A 16,221-nucleotide genomic window follows, 5' to 3' on the forward strand; every position below is an offset into this window, starting at 1 on the left:
TAGGGAGATCCAGTCATACGTGGCATGTAGTGGGAGGATAGGAGTTGTAGTCTGCGTTGCTTATGTAGTTCTTGAATCCAGATGATGTTGTAGAGGATTTAGATTGCGGTTTATTCTCAACACATTTCGGAGCTGGACCAAGTACAAGACACTGCTTCAGTTACCACCCTGGAGACATGTGGGTTCATCGGGAGCTGGGGGGACACAGAAGCCCCTTCCCTATGAGGCTTGTGGGGCAGCTCTCTATTATAATTAATAAGGAACCTCTGAATAATTTTAGGAACTGTTCCGGCCCAGAGACTTTGGCACCAGACATATTAGACACATCTGAGAGGAAGTCGTGGTGTGCGGAGAATCCTGCAGCCCCATTACTGCTGTAGTCATACATTTTGGTGATGTGATATGTGTGATGGAGCAGAGCCTCACGCCTTCTGTTTCCGCTTGGACTCCCCGATCTTCCTCATTCTGATTCAGTCTGTAGAAACGATTTAAATAGAAAAGACCTGAAGTTTAGTCAGCGAGGACGTCAAGCGGGGCAGGTAAGGATCTGGGGCTATTGTGTGACGGTGCAGTAACACATGATATGTGTCCATTATGTGTATAGGGATTGTGCCCAGAGAGGAGCCAGAAGAAGGCAGCGTCTGAATGCTCCTGCTCCTGCACTGAAGAGAAGCAGTTCACCTTTGTTTTACATGGCGTTTATTTCTTTCTATTGGCAGAACAGGGGTTAATCGGTCATGTTGGGACTGGGAGCTCTAGGAGTCTGAGCTCTCAGTTCAGCACTGTTAGCCAGACACCCCTCTGTGTAATATCACACGTGTAATACAGACACTCCCCCGTGTAATATCGCATGTGTAATACAGACACCCCTCTGTGTAATATCACACGTGTAATACAGACACTCCCCCGTGTAATATCGCATGTGTAATACAGAGACCCTCCTGTGTAATATCACATGTGTAACTCTGTGTAATATCAAACGTGTAATACAAACATTCCCCCATGTAATATCACACGTGTAATACAGACACCCTCCTGTGTAATATCACATGTGTAACTCTGTGTAATATCAAACGTGTAATACAGACATTCCCCCATGTAATATCACACGTGTAATACAGACACCCTCCTGTGTAATATAACATGTGTAATACAGACACCCTCCTGTGTAATATCACACGTGTAACTCTGTGTAATATCAAACGTGTAATACAGATACCCCTCTGTGTAACATAGTAACATAGTTAGTAAGGCCGAAAAAAGACATTTGTCCATCCAGTTCAGCCTATATTCCATCATAATAAATCCCCAGATCTACGTCCTTCTACAGAACCTAATAATTGTATGATACAATATTGTTCTGCTCCAGGAAGACATCCAGGCCTCTCTTGAACCCCTCGACTGAGTTCGCCATCACCACCTCCTCAGGCAAGCAATTCCAGATTCTCACCGCCCTAACAGTAAAGAATCCTCTTCTATGTTGGTGGAAAAACCTTCTCTCCTCCAGACGCAAAGAATGCCCCCTTGTGCCCGTCACCTTCCTTGGTATAAACAGATCCTCAGCGAGATATTTGTATTGTCCCCTTATATACTTATACATGGTTATTAGATCGCCCCTCAGTCGTCTTTTTTCTAGACTAAATAATCCTAATTTCGCTAATCTATCTGGGTATTGTAGTTCTCCCATCCCCTTTATTAATTTTGTTGCCCTCCTTTGTACTCTCTCTAGTTCCATTATATCCTTCCTGAGCACCGGTGCCCAAAACTGGACACAGTACTCCATGTGCGGTCTAACTAGGGATTTGTGCAGAGGCAGTATAATGCTCTCATCATGTGTATCCAGACCTCTTTTAATGCACCCCATGATCCTGATTGCCTTGGCAGCTGCTGCCTGGCACTGGCTGCTCCAGGTAAGTTTATCATTAACTAGGATCCCCAAGTCCTTCTCCCTGTCAGATTTACCCAGTGGTTTCCCGTTCAGTGTGTAATGGTGATATTGATTCCTTCTTCCCATGTGTATAACCTTACATTTATCATTGTTAAACCTCATCTGCCACCTTTCAGCCCAAGTTTCCAACTTATCCAGATCCATCTGTAGCAGAATACTATCTTCTCTTGTATTAACTGCTTTACATAGTTTTGTATCATCTGCAAATATCGATATTTTACTGTGTAAACCTTCTACCAGATCATTAATGAATATGTTGAAGAGAACAGGTCCCAATACCGACCCCTGCGGTACCCCACTGGTCACAGCGACCCAGTTAGAGACTATACCATTTATAACCACCCTCTGCTTTCTATCACTAAGCCAGTTACTAACCCATTTACACACATTTTCCCCCAGACCAAGCATTCTCATTTTGTGTACCAACCTCTTGTGCGGCACGGTATCAAACGCTTTGGAAAAATCGAGATATACCACGTCCAATGACTCACCGTGGTCCAGTCTATAGCTTACCTCTTCATAAAAACTGATTAGATTGGTTTGACAGGAGCGATTTCTCATAAACCCATGCTGATATGGAGTTAAACAGTTATTCTCATTGAGATAATCCAGAATAACATCCCTCAGAAACCCTTCAAATATTTTACCAACAATAGAGGTTAGACTTACTGGCCTATGTGTAATATCACACGTGTAATACAGACACTCAGCCATGCAATATCACAATATAAATATCATATTTATATAAAAAAAAAAAAAACAGGTTCCTCACATGTTCTCATTCACTTTATGCAGTATTAGCCCTCTGTGTCTGTACTGCTACATACTTAGGCTGATAACTGGTTCATGCAGCTTTACATGAACACCTGAGCCTTACACTATAGCTGGTCCGAATAACTATAGCAATTGTTACCATCCACCTCTCGTGTCTCCCCTTTTCCCCATAGTTTGTAGCTTGCGAGCAGCAGGGCCCTCATTCCTCCTGGTATCTGTTTTGAACTGTATTTCTGTTATGCTGTAATGTCTATTGTCTGTACAAGTCCCCTCTATAATTTGTAAAGTGCTGCGGAATATGTTGGCGCTATATAAATAAAAATTATTATTATTATTATTATCACAAGTGTAATACAGATACTCCCCCATGTAATATCACACGTGTAATACAGACACTCCTCTGTGTAAGATCACATGTGTAATACAGACACCCCTCTGTGTAATATTAATCGTGTAATACAGACACTCCCCCATTTAATATTACATGTGTAACACAGACACTCCCCTCTGTGTAATATCATACATGTAATACACACACTCCTCTGTGTAATATCACTTGTGTAATACAGACACCCCTCTGTGTAATATCACTCGTGTAATACAGACACTGTCACGATAATGTACAAAATGTAATATGATTTTGTAGCTTTGCCTGTTAGCACCATACTGTGGGCTAAAAAAAACCCTTCTCTGTGTGTTTCTATTTGTGGAGATGTGTATGTGTAGATCCCAAACCCCTCATGCGCCTCCCAGAAGAATTTTTATGACCGCTATAGCTGCAGTGGACAGTTGTGCCAGCTAGAACTGGTCTGATATCCCTCTCAAGACATGCTGTTCTTTGTCCTGTTATAATGAGATATTGGGCCAACGATTTTGGCTAGGAAAATAATAAGTCCATTTTGTGAATCTCCATCGCCGTATCTATCAGCCACCATAAGCAGGAGCTTCTAATTCCAACAGGGACAAAGTATGGATACAGACATCCTCTGTGTAATATCACTCGTGTAATACAGACACTCCCCCGTGTAATATCACACGTGTAATACAGACACTGCCTTGTGTAATATCACACGTGTAATACAGACATTCCCATCGTGTAATACCACACGTGCCATAGAGACACTCCCCTATGTAATATCACATGTGTAATACAGACACCCCTTGTCACAGTTCACACCGTAACTGTCAACAATACATCACGATCGGGGTGATCTTTGGCCAGCACCCGGCTATCACATGTGCAGGGGGGTTTATCTTAGTTACCCCTCCACTGCTCCAATGTGATGAAAGCACAAATAAGGCTATTGACCTCTCAATTTACCGCAGGGGCTTATTTTAGTTATCCCACTGCTCTGCAATATAACACGAACTGCAGGGATTTAGGTATATCCCGCTTTACAGTTCCGCTTGAAAATTTTCAGCTCTCTGGCGCCCCCTTACCTTCAGGTCAGATTAGGTACTGCACCTAGGGTAATTAGTCGCCAGAAAGGCTGCCTGCTATGTACTAGCTATTGGGCACATTGCAGCGAGGGCTATATAACTACTCCCACTCAGGCAGGAACAATAATTATCAATGCCGCCATCGCTACACAGATTCCCAATTGCACAGGACAAGGTATGCCGCTACCAGCTTCGATTAACGGGTCCGAAGCTAACCCAAAACAGTAGCGTAATTCCCTTCAGAAGGCATAGGGTACGCTTTAGAGCAGGAGAATGAAACTAGTAATTTAAATATTTTACTCTGTAAAAAAAGAACAGGCAGTGTTTATAAAAGGTATATAAAGATGTTACAATATGAGACAAAGTAAAGTATGTACAAAGCAATTATAAAATAACATGAATTAAAACAGAAAGTAACACTTACATGTGCTCAGATAATTTCAGGTAAAACCATGCTGGTAGGTGGAGCCAAATATCCCAATTCATGAGATAGTCTTTCTATAGTGAGATCCCAGGCAAAACTGAAGGCTGGGTGAAGTGCAGGAACTTATAACTGCAGCCTTGTGACATCACTAAAGAGGCTGGTTTCCCTGGACTCTCCCCTCTCCTCAGACTTACCAATTCTAACCACAATTCTTATAATTCTCGTATCTTCGATCGAGCACATCTCAGAATCCTAACACACACCTCATTCATCTGGTATTAAAATTGGCTCTCTATTGAATCCAAACGTGATCTGGCTATTCCGCTTTGTTTGGGAGAAATCTATTTCTCAGGTTCTGTTGGAGTTAGACTCCAGCAGGAGGCTCCATTGTGAAGCTCTATTAAATCACATTCTTAATATGCATCCATATTTTTCCTATCATTGATGGGGCCCGAATTATGCCCTTTTTACTATCTCCCATATCAACAAAGGAAAGCACATGTTTCTTGTGAACAAAGCCAGCTCGGGGCTAAAATTAACATTCCGACAGGAGGGGGGAATGAAACGAGTGAAGGACCTAGGGGGAAAAGTATGTTGCCAGGGGGAAGGGCGGCCTCAGTGCAGCTTTGAAGGTGTAGAAAGTTCTAGAATGCATGTGAATTTAAGAAAGAAAATCATTTGTCAGTTTTACATTATCGTCACACCCCTCTGTGTAATATCACTCGTGTAATACAGACACTCCCCCGTTTAATGTCACATGAGTAATACAGACACCCCTCGTTGTAATATCACACGTGTAATACAGACACTCCCCCATGTAATATCACTCGTGAAATACAGACACTCCCCTGTGTAATATCACACGTGTAATACAGACACCCCTCTGTGTAATATCACACATGTAATACAGACACTCCCCTGTGTAATATCACATGTGTAATACAGACACTGCCCCGTGTAATATCACATGTGTAATACAGACACCCCTCTGTGTAATATCACATGTGCAATACAGACACTCCCCCGTGTAATATCACATGTGTAATACAGACACCCCTCTGTGTAATATCACATGTGTAATACAGACACTTCCCCGTGTAATAGCACACGTGTAATACAGACACTGCCCCGTCTAATATCACATGTGTAATACAGACACCCCTCTGTGTAATATCACATGTGTAATACAGACACTTCCCTGTGTAATAGCACACGTGTAATACAGACACTGCCCCGTATAATATCACATGTGTAATACAGACACTCCCCTGTGTAATATGACACATGTAATACAGACACTCCACATGTAATATCACTCGTGAAATACAGACACTCCCCTGTGTAATATCACACATGTAATACAGACACCCCTCTGCGTAATATCAGACATGTAAAACAGACACTCCCCTGTGTAATATCACACGTATAATACAGACACTCCCCTCTGTACTATCACTCATATAATACAGACACTGCCCCGTGTAATATCACATGTGTAATACAGACACTCCCCTGTGTAATATCACATGTGTAATACAGACACTCCCCTGTGTAATATCACTCGTGTAATACAGACACTCCCCCGTGTAATATCACATGTGTGATACAGACACTGCCCCGTGTAATATCACTCGTGAAATACAGACACTCCCCCGTGTAATATCACATGTGTAATACAGACACCCCTCTGCGTAATATCACACATGTAATACAGACACTCCCCTCTGTACTATCACTCATATAATACAGACACTGCCCCGTGTAATATCACATGTGTAATACAGACACTCCCCCGTGTAATATCACACGTGTAATACAGACACCCCTCTGTGTAATATCACATGTGTAATACAGACACTCCCCCGTGTAATATCACATGTGTGATACAGACACTGCCCCGTGTAATATCACTCGTGAAATACAGACACTCCCCCGTGTAATATCACATGTGTAATACAGACACCCCTCTGCGTAATATCACACATGTAATACAGACACTCCCCTCTGTACTATCACTCATATAATACAGACACTGCCCCGTGTAATATCACATGTGTAATACAGACACTCCCCCGTATAATATCACACGTGTAATACAGACCGTGTCGGACTGGGGTACCAAGTGCCCACCAGTAACATTGACTTTGGGGGGGCCCACTTTTCACCTGCATACAAATATTACACTACACTCTTTCACAAATTTACCTATATCTCTAAATAATAATAAACTGGGTAGATTGGTTAATGAATGATGAGATGCTGCTTTTTTCTGTACAGAGTAAATCAAGTGAATTATGACAAGTACTGCCCATACAGATGTGTTGGGGGCCCAGATCTGTACGGGACCCACCAGGGATTCCCCTGTTCCCCTATGGGCCAATCCAAGCCTGAATACAGACACTGCCCCATGTAATATCAAACATGCAATACAGACACCCCTCTGTGTAATATCACACGTGTAATAAAGACACTCCCCCATGTAATATCACCCATGTAATACAGACACTCCCCCGTGTAATACAGACACCCCTCTGTGTAATATCACACGTGTAATAAAGACACTCCCCCATGTAATATCATAGCTGTAATACAGACACTTTCTGTGTAATATCCCACGTGTAATACACACACTCCCCCCCAGTAATATCACAAGTGTAATACAGACACTCCCCCCGTGTAATATCATAGCTGTAATACACACACTCCCCCGTGTAATATCACAAGTGTAATACACACACTCCCCCCGTGTGAAATCACAAGTGTAATACAGACACTCCCCCCGTGTAATATCACAAGTGTAATACAGACACTCCCCCCGAGTAATATCACAAGTGTAATACAGACACTCCCCCCGTGTAATATCATAGCTGTAATACACACACTCCCCCCGTGTAATATCACAAGTGTAATACACACACTCCCCCCGTGTAATATCACAAGTGTAATACAGACACTCCCCCCGTGTAATATCAGACGTGTAATAGAGACACTCCCTGTGTAATATCACGTGTAATACAGATACTCCTCCATCTAATATCACGTGTGTAAATCAGATATTCTCCGCCCTTCCTCTGTATTATATGGCTGGATGTGACCCTGCAAGGATATGTGGAATGGTGGAATCATTATTAGGAAGGCACATGTTGAAAGCATCCATTGTTATTGCCATCACAAACATCTAAGATGGCGGTTGTGAGGATATGGCCACTTACTAAAGACTATAGGATAAATAGATGTAGAGTGGAGTTCACTGCTCTACGGGATGAAGACTTTTCCAGCATGGATCACCGGTTATGTTGACATTGTTGTGTTTTATTAGTGATTTGCTTGCTGGTCAGTTCATCCTCTGGAATCAATGTTTCCATTCAGTGAGTAGAGGAAGACATGCAGGCTAGATCTTATGTATACCTAAGGTTCACACTGCGTCTGTGGCGTCCGTTAGACGGACTACATTACACTGCAGCATAACACGGTGTAACGCAGTCCGTTAACGCCGCCATTATGTCCTATGTCGGACACATCGCTAGCGCACAATGGGCGTGCGCTAGCGATGTGCCGTCATTGAGTGACGGACCCTGGGACGCGGGCTTTCTGGGTCCGTCACCGCTAGTGCAGATAGAGAATCTGCCAGCTCTATCTGTGCTAGCGTGATGACACATCGGCACTTGCGTTAACAGCAGCCCGTTAACGTATGTATTGAACGGGCTGCTGTTAACGCAATGTGAACACGGCCTAGGGCCAGACCCAAGGAACTCTATCATTCCATTGTTCTTCCAGCCAATAGTTCCATTGTGTGGATGGGGATTGTTGACCCAGGGGAGCAGTCACCAAAGTCCAGGCTCACAGCATCCACAACAGCTGATGGATGGGCTATGCTAATGGATCAGTAAAGCCATGGTTTTTCACTTTAATTTTTGGAGTGCTGCCTGTTTTTTTCTGATTTCTATTTTGGAGGTTTGGACATCATCTCAACAAGTTTTATTGTACCCGGCTTTTTTTTTTTTGGTAGTGCTGCCAAATTTTCTTTAATTATGATGGATGGATGGTTATGGAGTTTTTTTTATAGATTGGGCTGGATCCTCCTGCTGTGGTTGAGGGATCAGTCCTCTGGATTTCACAAACTTTCTCAAGGATTGTTGGTCCTGGAGACATGTGCTATGGTTGTGTTATCTGTCATCTGGAGGAGTCTGGACTGTGACTACAGACTATACTGGCTAGAAATACGAAATCTGTAGGCCAACCAAAAGTTGGGAGACAGTAAGTATCGCCTGATATGGGAGCAGTGGGCCCCCGGGGAGGGGATCTTGTGACTGGGAACATTGTATTTTGGCCATTGTGAGGGGGTATGTGACAGAGCAGGAAGAGACACCAGGCAGATAAACAATCCAACAAGATTTATTGGAGCAGGGAACTGGGACAACACAAATGAAAGTAATTCTGCAGCGTCCGTAATTAGTCCACAACGAGTCCACAATGAGTCCGCAGAAAGGGAGCAGATCCCGGGGCGCCACCTGGCAATCCGACACCAGGGAAATAGAAATAGTCCTTGGGTGAATTCAATGGATCCAGCAAATGAGGGACACAACACATTCCCACGTGGCATCTTCTAACAATACACAAGGTCACAGGGATCTCACCTCAGGGTAAGATCTTAGCTCTTCGCAAGTCACCACACAACAACAGTGTTTAGCTTCAGTCCTTAAATCCAGTAGGGTTGTGAGACATCACAATTCCATCTGGTAAAACGATCTCCAATCTCCATATGCAGCGCCCCAGAGATCTGGTCGTTGCAGTATGACACTCTGCCACTAAGGGGAGTGACGGTACGTCTCATGGCACTGAAGGAATTCTACTGACCAGGTATCACCAGCACACATTACACTTCACACTCTGGCCACTAGGGGGAGCCAAAGGCTTTATTTATTGGGCCACTCCTCACATTGTTAAAACTAGGGGTTGGAAAGGAAGTTAGTCAGAAGCTGACTGGGTTGGATTCAGGCAACATCCCGTGGCAGGGGGTGTTGCAGAGAGAAGACACAGGGGGTCCCTGTCAGGTGTGGGAACCTGGCAGGTGCCTAGCGAACAGAACAGAACGTTACGGAACCACGCCTGCACACCCCGCGGCGGTATCCTAAGAAAGAGACAAGAAGCGAAGAATATTGTGGAACAGTGAGAAACGAGATCAAGCACAAAGGAGAGCCAGTAAGAGTCGTGCCGTGAGACCGAGGCAACATCCTACTGAGGCGCGTAGACGGTGGCCGGAACACCGAGGAAGTAACTGACTCTACGCTTTACTTCAAACTCCGCAGGACAGTTAATTATAGGTTGGCTGTGTCACCTAAACACCTACGAAGACATAGGGGGCAACAGTGGGAGAGGAGCGTCTCTAGGGTCCCGGAAGAACTCCAGGCCTTCCCGTCAAACGGGTGCGTCCTAGCCATGACAAACCTGGGGGACGGAGAACTAGAAACATCTGGAACACATTAGAAAGAACGAACGAACGAGAACAGAAGTTGTGAGGACTATTCCGAATGCTCAGCAGGGAAGGACTACAACACACAGGCGCTATTGGTAGGCAACGATATCCACCTGTAAAGGGAATTCTGGATGTGCCCATCGGACCGGCCGGTCTCAGATATCCCTGTTGAACGTGCTCTGGATTGCGGATACTGAAGTCTTCAGTAAAGAGGTAAAGAGACTGCAACCTTGTGTCCTCGTTATTGTCTGCACCTCACACCATCACCATCCACCTTACTGGGAAGCCCTGGGGACATACTTCACCTGTGGGAAGGTATACCATCCAGCTGCCATTCCATCACCCCAGCGGACCCCACAACAGCATCGGTCACCCTGACCGAACACCACAGGTGGCTGTTGTGAGTTCTGTTTTTGGGCTCCCTCTGGTGGTTATTGATGGTACTGGGTGACTTGTGTTTTCTGCGGTCTCTGGGTTCCACCTGTTCCATCAGGATATGGGAGTTTCCTATTTAACCTGGCTTTCTTGTCATTTCCCCGCCGGCTATCAATGTAATCAGTGTGTCTTGTTTCCTCTGCTACTGGCTTCAGTAATCTTCAGGACAAGCTAAGTTCTGTTTTTTCCTGTTTCACGTTTTGTTTATTTTTTGTCTTGTCCAGCTTGCAGATATATGATTCTTGCTGCTGGTTGCTCTAGTGGGCTGTAATTACTCTTCATGGTCCATGAGTTGGAACATGAGTTCAAGTAATTTCAGGATGGTTTTTTGAAGGGTTTTTAGCTGACCGCGCAGTTCTCTTTTGTATCCTCTGCTATCTAGCTTTAGCGGGCCTCATTTTGCTGAAACTGTTTTCATACTACGTATGTGCTTTCCTCTCATTTCACCGTCATTATATGTGGGGGGCTGCTATTTCTGTGGGGTATTTCTCTGGAGGCAAGAGAGGTCTGTGTTTCTTCTAATAGGGGAAGTTAGATCTTCGGCTGGTGCGAGACGTCTAGGATCATCGTAGGCACGTTCCCCAGCTACTGTTAGTTGTGTGTTTAGGTTCAGGGTCGCGGTCAGCTTAGGTTCCATCTCCCTAGAGTTCGTATTGTGTCTGTGCTTGTCCTTTTGTGATTCCCTGCCATTGGGATCATGACAGTATACCCGGCCCAAAAGTGGTAATCATTTTGGCTGAAGTAGGAGGAAAAGTAGTCTGAGGAAGTTTTTTTTTTTTTTTCCCTCCTCTTAATCCTTGAATGGCTCTGACCTCAGCTGTTTATCATGGACGTCCAGAGTTTAGCTTCCAGCCTGAACAATCTTGCTGCTAAGGTTCAAAATATACAAGATTTTGTTGTACATGCTCCTATGTCTGAACCTAGAATTTCTGTCCCAGAGTTTTTTTCTGGAGATAGATCTAGTTTTTTGAATTTTAGGAACAATTGCAAGTTGTTTCTTTCTTTGAAATCTCGCTCCTCTGGAGACCCTGCTCAGCAGGTCAAGATTATTATATCTTTCCTGCGGGTTGACCCTCAGAATTGGGCATTTGCATTGGCACCAGGGGATCCTGCGTTGCTTAATGTGGATGCGTTTTTTCTGGCATTGGGTTTGCTCTATGAGGAACCTAACCTAGAGATTCAGGCTGAAAAAGCTTTATTGGCTCTCTCTCAGGGGCAAGATGAAGCAGAAATATATTGTCAGAAATTTCGGAAATGGTCAGTGCTTACTCAGTGGAATGAGTGCGCTCTGGCTGCAAAATTCAGAGATGGCTTTTCTGAGGCCATTAAAGATGTTATGGTGGGGTTCCCTGCGCCTACAGGTCTGAATGAGTCTATGACTATGGCTATTCAGATTGATCGGCGTTTACGGGAGCGCAAACCTGTGCATCATTTGGCGGGGTCTTCTGAACAGTCACCTGAGATAATGCAATGTGATAGAATTCAGTCCAGAAGTGAACGGCAAAACTATAGGCGGAAAAATGGGTTGTGCTTTTATTGTGGTGATTCGGCTCATGTTATATCAGCATGCTCTAAACGCACAAAAAAGGTTGATAAGTCTGTTGCCATTAGTACTTTACAGTCTAAGTTCATTCTGTCTGTGACTCTGATTTGTTCATTATCATCCATTTCCGTCGATGCCTATGTAGATTCAGGCACTGCCCTGAGTCTTATGGATTGGTCATTTGCCAATCGCTGTGGGTTTAGTCTGGAGCCTCTGGAAGTCCCTATTCCTTTGAAGGGAATTGACTCTACACCTTTGGCTATGAATAAACCTCAGTACTGGACACAAGTGACCATGCGTATGACTCCCGTTCATCAGGAGGTGATTCGCTTCCTGGTACTGTATAATTTGCATGATGTTCTAGTGCTTGGTCTGCCATGGTTACAAACTCATAATCCAGTCCTTGACTGGAAAACAATGTCTGTGTTAAGCTGGGGTTGTCAGGGGGTTCATGATGATGCACCTCCGATTTCTATCGCCTCATCTATTCCTTCTGAGGTTCCTGTGTTTTTGTCTGATTATTGGGATGTTTTTGAGGAGCCTAAGCTCAGTTCGCTTCCTCCTCACAGGGATTGCGATTGTGCTATAGATTTAATTCCTGGCAGTAAATTTCCTAAAGGTCGTTTGTTCAATCTGTCAGTACCAGAGCATACTGCTATGCGGGATTATGTTAAGGAGTCCTTGGAAAAGGGACATATCCGTCCATCTTCGTCCCCTTTGGGAGCAGGTTTTTTTTTCGTGGCCAAAAAAGATGGTTCCTTGAGGCCTTGTATAGATTATCGTCTTTTGAATAAGATTACCGTAAAATATCAGTATCCTTTGCCATTGTTGACTGATTTGTTTGCTCGTATTAAGGGAGCTAAATGGTTCACTAAGGTTGATCTTCGGGGTGCGTATAATCTTATACGAATAAAGCAGGGTGATGAGTGGAAAACCGCATTTAATACGCCTGAGGGCCATTTTGAGTATTTGGTAATGCCTTTTGGACTTTCTAATGCTCCTTCAGTCTTCCAGTCCTTTATGCACGATATTTTCCGTGAATATCTGGATAAATTTATGATTGTGTATTTGGATGATGTTTTGGTTTTTTCTGATGACTGGGAGTCCCATGTTCAGCAGGTCAGGAAGGTGTTTCAGGTCCTGCGGGCCAATTCCTTGTTTGTAAAAGGCTCAAAGTGTCTCTTTGGAGTCCAGAAGATTTCTTTCTTGGGGTATATTTTTTCCCCTTCTACTATTGAGATGGATCCCGTCAAGGTTCAGGCTATTTGTCATTGGACGCAGCCTACATCTCTTAAGAGTCTACAGAAGTTCTTGGGCTTTGCTAATTTCTATCGTCGTTTCATAACTAATTTTTCTAGTGTTGTTAAGCCTTTGACGGATTTGACTAAGAAGGGTGCTGATGTTGCGGATTGGTCTCCTGCGGCTGTGGAGGCCTTTCAGGAACTTAAGCGCCGGTTTTCTTCTGCTCCTGTGTTGCGTCAGCCAGATGTTTCGCTTCCTTTTCAGGTTGAGGTTGATGCTTCCGAGATTGGAGCGGGGGCGGTTTTGTCACAGAGAAGCTCCGATGGCTCAGTGATGAAGCCATGCGCGTTGTTTTCTAGAAAGTTTTCGCCGGCTGAGCGGAATTATGATGTTGGTAATCGGGAACTTTTGGCCATGAAGTGGGCATTTGAGGAGTGGCGTCATTGGCTTGAGGGTGCTAGACATCGTGTGGTGGTCTTGACTGATCACAAAAATCTGATTTACCTTGAGTCTGCCAGGCGTTTGAATCCTAGACAGGCTCGTTGGTCACTGTTTTTCTCTCGTTTTAATTTTGTGGTTTCGTACCTGCCAGGTTCAAAGAATGTGAAGGCGGATGCTCTTTCTAGGAGTTTTGTGCCTGACTCCCCTGGAAATTCTGAGCCCACTGGTATCCTTAGGGATGGGGTGATTTTGTCGGCCGTCTTCCCAGACTTGCGACGTGCTTTGCAGGAGTTTCAGGCGGATAAACCTGATCGTTGTCCGCCTGAGAGACTGTTTGTTCCGGATAATTGGACCAGTAGAGTCATCTCCGAGGTCCATTCTTCTGCGTTGGCAGGTCATCCTGGAATATTTGGTACTAGAGACTTGGTGGCCAGGTCTTTTTGGTGGCCTTCCTTGTCGAGGGATGTGCGTTCTTTTGTGCAGTCTTGTGAGGTTTGTGCTCGGGCTAAGCCTTGCTGTTCTCGGGCCAGTGGATTGTTGTCACCTTTGCCTATCCCGAAGAGGCCTTGGACGCACATTTCCATGGACTTTATTTCTGATCTTCCTGTCTCTCAAAAAATGTCCGTCATCTGGGTTGTGTGTGATCGCTTTTCTAAAATGGTTCATCTGGTGCCCTTGCCTAAGTTACCTTCCTCCTCTGAGTTGGTCCCTCTGTTTTTCCAGAACGTGGTTCGTTTGCATGGGATTCCGGAGAACATCGTTTCTGACAGGGGATCCCAGTTTGTATCTAGATTTTGGCGGACGTTCTGTGCTAAGATGGGCATTGATTTGTCCTTTTCGTCTGCATTCCATCCTCAGACGAATGGCCAGACGGAACGAAGTAATCAGACCTTGGAAACTTATTTGAGGTGTTTTGTTTCTGCTGATCAGGATGACTGGGTTACCTTTTTGCCGCTGGCCGAGTTTGCCCTTAATAATCGGGCTAGTTCTGCTACCTTGGTTTCTCCTTTCTTCTGTAATTCGGGGTTTCATCCTCGTTTTTCCTCTGGTCAGGTGGAGCCTTCTGATTGTCCTGGAGTGGACATGGTGGTGGATAGGTTGCATCGGATTTGGAGTCATGTGGTGGACAATTTGAAGTTGTCCCAGGAGAAGTCTCAGCAGTTTGCTAATCGCCGTCGCCGCGTGGGTCCTCGACTTCGTGTTGGGGACTTGGTGTGGTTGTCTTCTCGTTTTGTTCCTATGAAGGTCTCTTCTCCTAAGTTCAAGCCTCGGTTCATCGGTCCTTATAGGATCTTGGAAATCCTTAACCCTGTGTCGTTTCGTTTGGATCTCCCGGCATCATTTGCTATTCATAATGTGTTCCATCGGTCGTTGTTGCGGAAGTATGAGGTACCTGTTGTTCCTTCGCTTGAGCCTCCTGCTCCGGTGCTGGTGGAGGGAGAATTGGAGTATGTTGTGGAGAAGATCTTGGATTCTCGTGTTTCCAGACGGAAACTCCAGTATTTGGTCAAGTGGAAGGGTTATGGTCAGGAGGATAATTCCTGGGTGGTTGCCTCTGATGTTCATGCTGATGATTTGGTCCGCGCCTTTCATAGGGCTCATCCTGGTCGCCCTGGTGGTTCTCGTGAGGGTTCGGTGACCCCTCCTCAAGGGGGGGGTACTGTTGTGAGTTCTGGTTTTGGGCTCCCTCTGGTGGTTATTGATGGTACTGGGTGACTTGTGTTTTCTGCGGTCTCTGGGTTCCACCTGTTCCATCAGGATATGGGAGTTTCCTATGTAACCTGGCTTTCTTGTCATTTCCCCGCCGGCTATCAATGTAATCAGTGTGTCTTGTTTCCTCTGCTACTGGCTTCAGTAATCTTCAGGACAAGCTAAGTTCTGTTTTTTCCTGTTTCACGTTTTGTTTATTTTTTGTCTTGTCCAGCTTGCAGATATATGATTCTTGCTGCTGGTTGCTCTAGTGGGCTGTAATTACTCTTCATGGTCCATGAGTTGGAACATGAGTTCAAGTAATTACAGGATGGTTTTTTGAAGGGTTTTTAGCTGACCGCGCAGTTCTCTTTTGTATCCTCTGCTATCTAGCTTTAGCGGGCCTCATTTTGCTGAAACTGTTTTCATACTACGTTTGTGCTTTCCTCTCATTTCACCGTCATTATATGTGGGGGGCTGCTATTTCTGTGGGGTATTTCTCTGGAGGCAAGAGAGGTCTGTGTTTCTTCTAATAGGGGAAGTTAGAGCTTCGGCTGGTGCGAGACGTCTAGGATCATCGTAGGCACGTTCCCCAGCTACTGTTAGTTGTGTGTTTAGGTTCAGGGTCGCGGTCAGCTTAGGTTCCATCTCCCTAGAGTTCGTATTGTGTCTGTGCTTGTCCTTTTGTGATTCCCTGCCATTGGGATCATGACAGGTGGCGTCACGAATCCCTGATAGACTGTATTCCCTTTATCGGACCCCCCTTAGCAGGGTCGCGGACCGGGTCTAGCCACCGTGACAGCCTCAGA

General features: G+C 44.8%; 1 protein-coding gene across 1 annotated transcript in view; it reads left to right on the plus strand.

Annotated features, from left to right (window-relative positions):
* The first annotated feature begins 296 nt into the window (after positions 1 to 296).
* Positions 297 to 16,221, plus strand: part of CD80 (CD80 molecule) — a 76,239-nt gene continuing 60,314 nt past the window's right edge. The window contains exon 1 of the mRNA XM_069760394.1: positions 297 to 539. The gene's annotated coding sequence lies outside the window, so the exon portion shown is untranslated. The remainder of the gene's footprint in view (positions 540 to 16,221) is intronic.

Source organism: Ranitomeya imitator, chromosome 3, assembly GCF_032444005.1.
Source record: "Ranitomeya imitator isolate aRanImi1 chromosome 3, aRanImi1.pri, whole genome shotgun sequence".
In the NCBI taxonomy this organism is placed as follows: domain Eukaryota; kingdom Metazoa; phylum Chordata; class Amphibia; order Anura; family Dendrobatidae; genus Ranitomeya; species Ranitomeya imitator.